The sequence below is a fragment of the Nannospalax galili genome, unplaced genomic scaffold (genome assembly GCF_000622305.1).
Source record: "Nannospalax galili isolate Female #2095 unplaced genomic scaffold, S.galili_v1.0 scaffold158, whole genome shotgun sequence".
Classification (NCBI taxonomy): Eukaryota; Metazoa; Chordata; class Mammalia; order Rodentia; family Spalacidae; genus Nannospalax; species Nannospalax galili.
The window spans coordinates 9393403-9403008 of record NW_008345290.1 but is presented as its reverse complement, the minus strand read 5'-3'; the positions used below and the strand labels follow the sequence as shown (position 1 = coordinate 9403008).

Below are 9606 nucleotides of genomic sequence, written 5' to 3'. Positions count from 1 at the left end.
CAGATTTATTCCAAGATTTTTTTTTTTTCCTTCAGCAGTTGTGAATGGGAGCATTTCCCTGTATTCTTTCTCCAATTGTTTGTTACTGGTATATGGAAAGGCTACTGATTTTTGTAGATTGATTTTATAACCTGCCACTATTCTGAAAGTGCTGATCAGTTCTAGGAGTTTTCTGGTGGAACTTTTGGGATCTCTTAGGTATATATCATATCATCTACAAAAAGGAATAATTTGATCTCTTCTTTTCCAGTTAGTCCTCCTTTAATTTCCTCCTTCTGTCTTATTGCTTAGCAAGAGTTTCAAGCACTGTGTTGAAAAGGAGTAGAGATAGTGGACATCCTTGTTTGGTTCCTGATTTTAATGGGAATGTGTCCAGGTTTTTTTTTTCATTTAGAATGATGTTTGCTGTGGGTTTGTTGTATATATCTTTAATTATGTTGAGGTATGTTCCCTCTAGTCCAGTTCTCTCTAGGACTTTGACCATAAATCCATGCTGAATTTTGTCAAAACCCTTTTCTACATCTATTGAGATGGGAATGTGGTTTTTGTCTTTGAGTCCATTTATATGATTAATGATGTTTATTGACTTGCATATATTGAACCATCCCTGCATCTCTGGGATAAAGCCTACTTGATCATGTTGAATGATCTTTTTGATGTGTGTCTGTATGAGGTTTGCAAGTATTTTGTTGAGAAGTTTTGTATCTATATTTATTAAGGATATGGGTCTATAGTGTTCTTTTTTGTTGTGTCATTATCCGGTTTGGGTATTAGAGTTAATGTCGGCTTCATTGAAGGAATTTGGGAATTCTCTCTCTGTTTCTATCATTTTGAATAATTTAGTATTGGTTGGAGGTCTTCTTTAAATGTTTGGCAGAATTGTGCTGTAAAGCTATCTGGTCCTGGCTTTTTTTTTTTTTTTTTTTTTTTTTTTTTTCAGTTGAGAGGCTTTGTATTACTGTTTTGATTTCCTTATATTTTATGGGTTTGTTTCAACTGTTGATTTCTTCTTGGTTTAACTTTCGTGGTTCCCATGATTTTAGATCTCCATCCATTTCTTTTAGATTTTCAAATTACTTAGTAGAGTATAACTTTTAAAAATATTCCCTTATAATGTTCTGGATCTTTTGGGTGTCTGTTGTGATGTTTCCCCTTTCATCTCTGATTTTGTTGATTTGGATTTGTTCTTTCTTTTCTGTTGATTAACTGGCCTAGGGGTCTATCTATCGTGTTTAGCCTTTCAAAGACCCATCTCTTAGATTCATTGATTCTTTATATTGTTTTCTTTGTTTCTATTTCATTAATTTCTGCTCTGATTTTTGTTATTTCTTCTCTTCTCCTGGGTTTGGGTTTCATGTGTTCTTGCCTTTCCAGCATCTGAGCTGCAGTGTTAGGTCATTTATTTTGGTTCTTTCTAATTTTTCAATGTAGGCACCTAGAGCTATAAGTTGTCCCTCTTAGGACTGCTTTTTAAAGTGTCCCAGAGGTTGTATTGTGTTGTAGAGTCTTTTTCATTGAATTCCAGGAATTCTTTTATTTCTTTCTTAATTTCTCCTTTGACCCACTCATTTTTTAGGAATGTGTTGTTCAATAGCCATGAGTTCATGTAGTGACTAGGGCTTTGTCCAGTGTTGATTTTGAGCTTTACTGCATTGTGGTCTGATAGAATGAATGAAAATATTTCAATTTTTTTTGTATTTTTTGAGATTTGTTTTGTGGCCTAGTATGTGGCCAATATTTGAAAAAGTTCCATGGAGTGCTGAGTAGAAAGTATTCTTTGGTGCTTGGGTGGAATATTCAAAAGATGTCTATTAGGTCAATTTGATGTATGATATCATTTAATTCAGATGTCTTTCTGTTTATTCTTTGCCTAGTTGACCTGTCTAATGGAGACAGTGGGATATTGAAGAGCACTACTATTACTGAGTTGGGGTTCATCTGTGTCTTAAAGTCCTGTAGTGTTATTTTTATAAATTTAGGTGCACCGGAGTTTGGTGCATATTTGTTAAGGATTGTAATATCTTCTTGGTTAATTGTTCCTTTGATCAGAATGAAGTGACTCTTCTTATCTCTTCTGATTAGTTGTACTTTGAAGTTTATTTTGTCAGATATTAGAATTGCAACTCTTGCTTATTTCTTAGTGCCATTTGCTTGGCATATTCTGTTCCATCCTTTCACCTTAAGGTAGTGCCTGTCCTTGAAGGTGAGATGGGTTTCTTGCAGACATCAAAAAGATGGATTTTGTTTCTTAATCCATTCACTTAGTCTGTGTCTTTTGATTGGGAAGTTCAGTCCATTGATATTAAGTTTATTATTGAAAGATATGTATTGGTCGCTGCCATTTTGGTTGCTGTTTGTGTTCTTTGTCTAATTTTGTGTTTCCTCAATTATACCTTTATTTATTTTCTTTCATTGCCCCTGGGGTATAGTTGTTTCTCTCTCTGCTCTCTGTATTGCTTCAAGTATTCTTTGAAGGGCTGGTTTCGTGAACATGCATTCTTTCAGGCTTTTTGTGTCATGGAAGACTTTTTTCTTTCCCATTCAACTATAATTGACACTTTTTTGGTGGGTAAAGTATTCTGGGTTGGCATCTATTGTCATTTAGAACTGGAAATACCTTGGTCCAGGCTCTTCTGGCTTTCATAGTTTGCATTGATAAGTCAGCTGTAATTCTGATGGGCTTTCCTTTGTATGTGACTTGTTTGTCTTTTGGTGCTTTCGGTATTGTCTCTTTGTTCTGTACATTTAGTGTTTTTACTATGATATGCTGTGAGGAGTTTCTTTTCTAATCCTGTCTATTTGGTGTTCTATGTGCTTCCTGTATTTGTATGGGGATGTCTTTCTTTAATTTTGGGAAGTTCTGTTCTACAATCCTGTTTAAGATCTGGTCAACACCATTAACCTGAAATTCTTCTCCTTCCTCAATGCCTATGATATGAAGATTTGCTCTTTTTGTGGTGTCCCACATCTCTTGCATATTCCATTCCTTTGTATTTTTAAAATTTTCTTAATCTTTGCTTGAGTGGTCCAATTCTTCAACTTTATCCTCCTGTGTTGATATTCTGTTTTCCATTCCATTCATTCTAGTGGCGAGGCTTTCCCCTATTGTTTCAAGTTGGCTTATTGAGTTTTTCACTTCCTTCTTTATTTCTGCCTGACTTTTCTTCAATGTTTCTATTTCTTCTGTGAATTCATTCAGAAGTTTATCCCTATCTTCTTTTAGATCTTTGATTTGTTCATGTGTTCTTTAAATTCTTGTCCTTTTAAATTCAGTGTCCTGGGTTATCTCTAGGGGGGTTCTCCTTGTAGAACTCATGATTGGTTGGGTTTGATGGGGTCATAGTGTTTTGGTTTTTCCATTTTATTATTCTTTCATTGTGGTTTTGGCATATGAATTTTTGTTGTTTGTGATTTTGATATGAGAATTAAGTTGAAATATGCTTCTGTTTGTATTATTGGTATGCCTTGGTCCTTTTCTTATTGGTTATATAAAGCTGGTTGGCCCAGGTTTCAGGTCCTCTCAGGTTTTATTTTGGAGGAAACTGATGGCTTCAGATCAGCTACTCAGGAGCATCCACAGAAGCCCAAGTTAGGTTCCAGTCAGGTACACTCAGGCTTCCTTCTAAGGTTTGGACACCTACTAGTGGGAACTCAGAACAAAATTTGGGAGGATCCCTAAGGGGGAGGGGGGCTGATTTTGGGACTCTCAGCAGGTCTGCTGAGTTCTCAACCCTGATGCCATAGGAAGGTGGGAACAAACACTCTTTGGCCATCTGCTGAGATCCCAGCTGCTACACAGATGGAAGTTGGAACCCACTGTCTCAAGCTGTCTGCTAAGATCTCAGCCTTACCCTACCAAAGCCAGATCTGCCCCAGGGCCTTGAGAGTCGCCTCATGCAATCCCACTTAGGGGTTTAGGTACTGTGCAATTGGGGGAAGCTCACCACCATGTGGAGGCAGGATCTGGGCTCTCTCAGGCAGTCCCCTGAGTTCTCAGCCCCTATGCCAGAGGGAGGTGGGAACAGACACTCTTCGGCAGTCTGCTGAGATCCCAGCCTACACACATCTCTTTCCTCCTTTCTTTAGCTCCCCTCCATCCTCCTTCCTTTATTCTTTTCTGTAATGGGTGCTTCCGTCCTTTGACAACTAGATATTCTTCTGCCTGTTTTTTTCCTTTACGGTCTCTGATGAGACTTTTCTGTGGCCTTTTAGACTTTCTGTGGTCTTATCTGTGTATTTGCATCAGTGTTATTGGTACATTATAAAGTTTTAGAGTGAGCATTTCAACCAGGCATGAAACAGGAATCTACTCGAAGCATCTCACTCTCTTTCTGCCCAGAGCATTGGTAGATGCTTAAAATAGTCACCAAATGCTGGTTGTCACTTCCATTTCTTGAAGTTCTCATAAGCAGTTGACTTAAGTACAGTCAAATTTTGTCCAGAGCCACCTCTCTCTGCATGTCAGTCCAAGCTTCTCTGTTCCCCTTCTTCACAAATGCTCATCCAGCTACTTTGTACAGAGTGCTGATGACAGAAACTGTCTGGGGCCCCACTGTCATACTGTGCCCTTCTAATTGGGATAAAGAACTGGTCTGACCTACAGACCCTACATGATAAAATCTACCTGACCATCTGACCCCAGTTTTTTGTTCTTCCCCGCAGTCTCTCCAGTCACACTGACTTCTGTAAGCCCCAGTGAAACCTTTGCGGCAACTCCCTCACCTCTCATCAAGCCATGTTGCATAGCACGATGATTAAATGAAGGCTGTCTATGTTGTTTTATCCACTCAGTGGTGTCCATTTATCCTATTTTTTTCTCTGTAGTCCTATATTTCATACATTCTCCCTTAGAACACATGTCTCTGAAATATATTCATGTTAGTTACTTGTCTTGTTACTACAACAAAATATCTGACAAACCAGCTTAATGAAGGGTTTATTTTGGCTCATAGTTCCAGGGCACAGTCTATCAAGGCAGTGAAGATATGGCAGCAGGAGCAGGAAGCAGTTGGTCATGCAGCATATCCACAGTCAGAAAGCAGGGTGATCATGAATGATGGGGCTCAGCTCCTTTCTCCTTTTAATTCAGCTGGGACCCAGCCTGTAGAATTGTGGTGTCACATTAGAGTGGATCTTCCTACCTTAATTAACCTAATCTAGTTAATAACTCAAAGACATACCCAGGGATTTATTTCCATGGTGATTCTACATCCCTTCAAATTGACAACCAAGATTAACTATCATAATATCCTTGGCATTTTCCTTAAGAATCTGCTGGTTGTAAGATCTTTAAGCCCTTGTCTGGTATTTTGTGTAATTCTGATATGAGATCTTTGTTGGGTACTGAATTTAAGGTTGGTAGTTATTTTCTTGAACACACACACACACACACACACACACACACACACACACACAATTTCATTGCCTCTCAGCTGACATTCTGTTGAGAAGTTCATTGTCTATCTGCCACCCCTTTCAAGGATAACTGGTTCCTTCCCACCTCTCCCCAGCCCCCATTGCTGCTATTAAGATTTTTTCTTTGTCTTGCCTTCTCTTCACTACTCCTCAGTATCTAAGTATGGATTTCTTTTAATTTTTGTATTGTTTGGTTTGTTTGATTCTCAGTTCATTTTTAGAAAACTCTCAGCTATTTCTTCAAGCATGACTTCAGCCTCATTCTTCCTTTCTCTCTTTTGAATACCTAAGCACCCATCGACTCTCCATTGATTTGTATATTTTAACTACTTCTTTTAAAAATTCTATGTTTAGTTTTATTTCAGATGTTAGGTCATTATACTGTCTTATTTCTAGAAAAAATATTTTATTTATTATTTTTATTTTATGTGTATGAGTGTATTGCCTGCATGGTTGTAAGTGTACCTGTGTCTTACAATGCCCTCAGAGGCCAGAAGAGGGCATCAGATTCCTCTGGAACTAGAGTTATGGACAGTTGTTAGCTGCCATGTGGGTGCTGGGAATTGAACCTGTGTCTTCTGCAAGAGCAGCCAATGCTTTTAACCACTGAGCCATCTCTCTAGCTCATCTTGAAGATTTTTTTAAACTTGTATTTTCTTCCTTGAATATAATAAACAGTTCATTTTGTAAAACTCTGATGGATAATTAAAAAAAAGAAGTCTTTGAAGGTCTGTTTTGTCCTTTTCTGCCAGTTCCCACTCATAGGGTCTTATTTCCCAGTATTCTTGAATATCATACTCTGTTAGTTGGTTTCCTAAGTTATTGGTAGGGGTTGTTTACAAGACAAATCTAAATTATTCTGAGAGGGCTTTTCAAGACGTATGGAGAGCTACCACAAAGGAGCACTTGAAATTCACAGTTTAAGAATGTTTGGACAAAGGAAGTAGTAGATTCACATGCTCAGGAGCCCATAGCCACACTCTCTGGGAACATGTTCATTAGTGCTTTCCCTTTCTACCCTCAGGTCTTTTCTGTTCTAAGGTACCTTAACTATGCATGCATACCTGTGGGAAGATGGGCAGAGTGTACATATGCTTTGCCAGTGCCCTCATTTGAAGTCATCAGGCCCCCTGGGGACTTAAAGTTAATGAGGACAGCATCTTCTATTAATCTTTACCTTGGGTGAATCCTAGGCTTGTGAATCTGTCCCTTTTGTTCCAAGAGGCTACCAAGACAGCAATTATTTCTATGTTCAGTGCTTTAAGTGGAGAATCTATTCAAAGAACTTACCCCCATTAGAGAAATGAGTGTGTTTTAACTGTATTGTAGATGTGTTGCTTCGTATGTGTCCTCTTGGTTTGACTTTCTTTCTTGTTTGTTTATTATTTGACTCCCTCTCTAGATAATACTTTAATTTTATTTAATAATCACTTATATGCCAATTACTTTGTACCAAGTATAGTTCTAGAATTAGCTATAAACATAATATAAATTTCAACTTATATCGGTTTTCCTAAAAGCCCTATGAAATAGACACTACTCTTACCAGATCAAGAAACAGGATGTATTGTATGAAAGGAGAAGTTAACACTCCCCTTGACAAGGATAGAAGGGGCCCTTGGGCTTAACAACATGCATATGTTTAACACATTGCTACCTACTTTGTGGCATCTAACCACTATTTTTGAACCCATGTTGAAGGGCAACACAAACCTGACTATATATACATATATATAGATATATATATATTAATATGGACATATATATATATATATGAATATATATTCAAATATATATGAATGATCTGGCATGTGACCCCAGGAAGACCAGCTTCAGAGAGAGTATAGGGTCATAGCTCATCACTCTGCTGAATGTCATTCCAAGAGAACAAGAATGCACCACTGGTGCTCAGTAATAATAGTCCTCAGTGCTGTTGAATAAGTTATTACAGAGAGCATAGATAAGGATGCTCTGATTATAAAGTGAATGATTTGGAAAAAAAGCAAAGCAGTAAAGACAGCAATGTAATGCACTTTAGATGTCATTCCTTGTGATAATAGCTTGGGCTGTCTTTAATTTTGATTCGTGAATATAGTAGGTAGAATCCGTTTTTATTTGTTCTTTTTCTGTTTCTTTGTTTTTGTTGTTGGCACACTAAAGGTTCCGTGTTAAAATAACCTCTGAAAGTGATGGTTTAGGTGGTAAGATGCAGGTGGAACCCTAGAGAACAGCAGCTGAGACTTTATAAACACTGAACTTAGGGAATACAGAACGTGAAATTCCCGAGGGAGGCTCCCTAAGACATTTGAGCTTGCTTAGGATACAAAGATAATTCACCTTTATTATTTTTAGAAAATCATTGATGTAAATGGAAGCCATGGGCTATGTTCCAAGGCAATGTCTCTTCTTGGTTACCTGATTCCAGGTCAGGGTTGGGGTAGCCTGGCTCCTTGTGAAGGTGACCTGCTCACTTCTGTTGGTCAAGTTCCTCTGCAAAGTGTCAGCTCCGTTATGCTCTGTTTGCCGGGCTGTTTTCTTTTTGTGGTTGGTTGGTGTATCGGTACCATGCGTCACATGAATGCAATCGGGGTGGATATCTGATGAAAGGGTAACCTGATGCAGAGAGTGAGCTTTCTGTTTCCTTGGGTTCATCAAGACCATTGTCAAACTTATGGAGCTGGCAGTCCTTAAAGAATCACTGCTTTCCTATGTCTCAGGATATCTGGGGAGGTTATGGATGTTTTGGGAACTTACCTTTCCTCAGCCAAATTCAGGTATATTTCCTTAGTATATGTCCATTAAGGGAGTGCTAGGCTTATGCACGGATGCAGTTTCATTTACTTAGTAGGATGAAGTGCTGCAGTTGTGGCACAAAGCCTTTCTAATAACCGTAAATTTTGAATTTTCAACAAAAAGCAAGACTTTTTGCTTTAACTGCCCAGAGCCACTCTGAGAGGTAAGTATTCTCAGCCCTACTATTTCATCTTAGAAAGTTGAAGCAATTTCCTAAAGGTTACTGGATTTCAGAGGTGGAACAATTTTGAGTCTGTTTTAGTCACTTTGTCCTAGTACACAGTTCTTCTCATACACCTATTTAAATTTCTGACTGCCATTTAGGTAATCATTAAATCTATAAACTTTTGTTATTGTCAAGGCTATACCAGCAGAAGTTAGTCATACTTAAAAAATTCTGATGAAGTCACTATCTTTTGAGCTTTCTCCTCACACAAAGCTAAATCACACACATGTGGTTACTTAAGTGGTATAGCCCTATGGACTCACAGATCACTGAAAATAGAACTCAGACGAATTCTCTGCTAATTATTATTACATGATTTCTTACGAAAAGACTTGATGGTTAGGTTGAATTTCCAGCTGTGTGGCTTTGAGAAAATTAATATCTTCAGCCTCTCCTTTCTTTATATTTAAAGTGAGGCTAATTCTATCCACTTCCCTGGATGGCTTCCAGGATTAAAGTAGACAATGTACTTACACAAGTCCATAGCACAGTGTCCACATAACAGACTTTCAGTAAATGCTTTGTTTCTCCTTGACTAACGTCTTTCTTTGACTATGTGAGAATATTATGTTAAAAATCCTAACAACTGAGGTCTTTCATCTGTTTTGAGGTGATTTTTGTACAGAGTGAAAGATAAGGATCTAGTGCCAGTCTTCTACATAGGGCACTCAGTTTCCCTAGCACCATTTGTTGAAGATGCTCTTTCCTCCAGGGTGTATATTTTGGCATCTTTGTTAAAAATTACATTGGTGTAATTGCATGGAGCAAAGGTATGAGGTATGTTATAAAATATAAGCACAGGTAAGGAATTTCTAAATAGGATAGCAGTCACTCAGAAAATAAGGCCAACAGTTGACAAATAATGAAACTGTACAGCAGAGGAAACAGCCTAGTGAAGAAGGAGCCTGCAGAATGAGAGGAAAACTTTTCCAGCTATGCCTACACCAGAGGATTAATACTTAGAATACACAAAGAACTTAAAAACATTAAGGAAACAACTCCATAAATTAGCAGCTGTAGAGCTTAACAGTTATAAAAAGAAATACGAGTTACTAAAAAGCATTTCAAAGATTGAAAAAAAATCCTAACAATTAACCAACCAACCAACCAATCAATTCCAACGGCTTTTTGTAAAGTACCATCTGAGTCTTAAAAAAATACTGTCAACATTG

General features: G+C 37.8%; 1 non-coding gene across 1 annotated transcript; it reads left to right on the top strand.

Annotated features, from left to right (window-relative positions):
- The first annotated feature begins 6979 nt into the window (after positions 1 to 6979).
- LOC115071791 lies at positions 6980 to 7102 on the top strand. Its single transcript, XR_003850869.1, has one exon. It is a non-coding gene; the product is annotated as a U6atac minor spliceosomal RNA (small nuclear RNA).
- The last annotated feature ends 2504 nt before the right edge of the window (positions 7103 to 9606 follow it).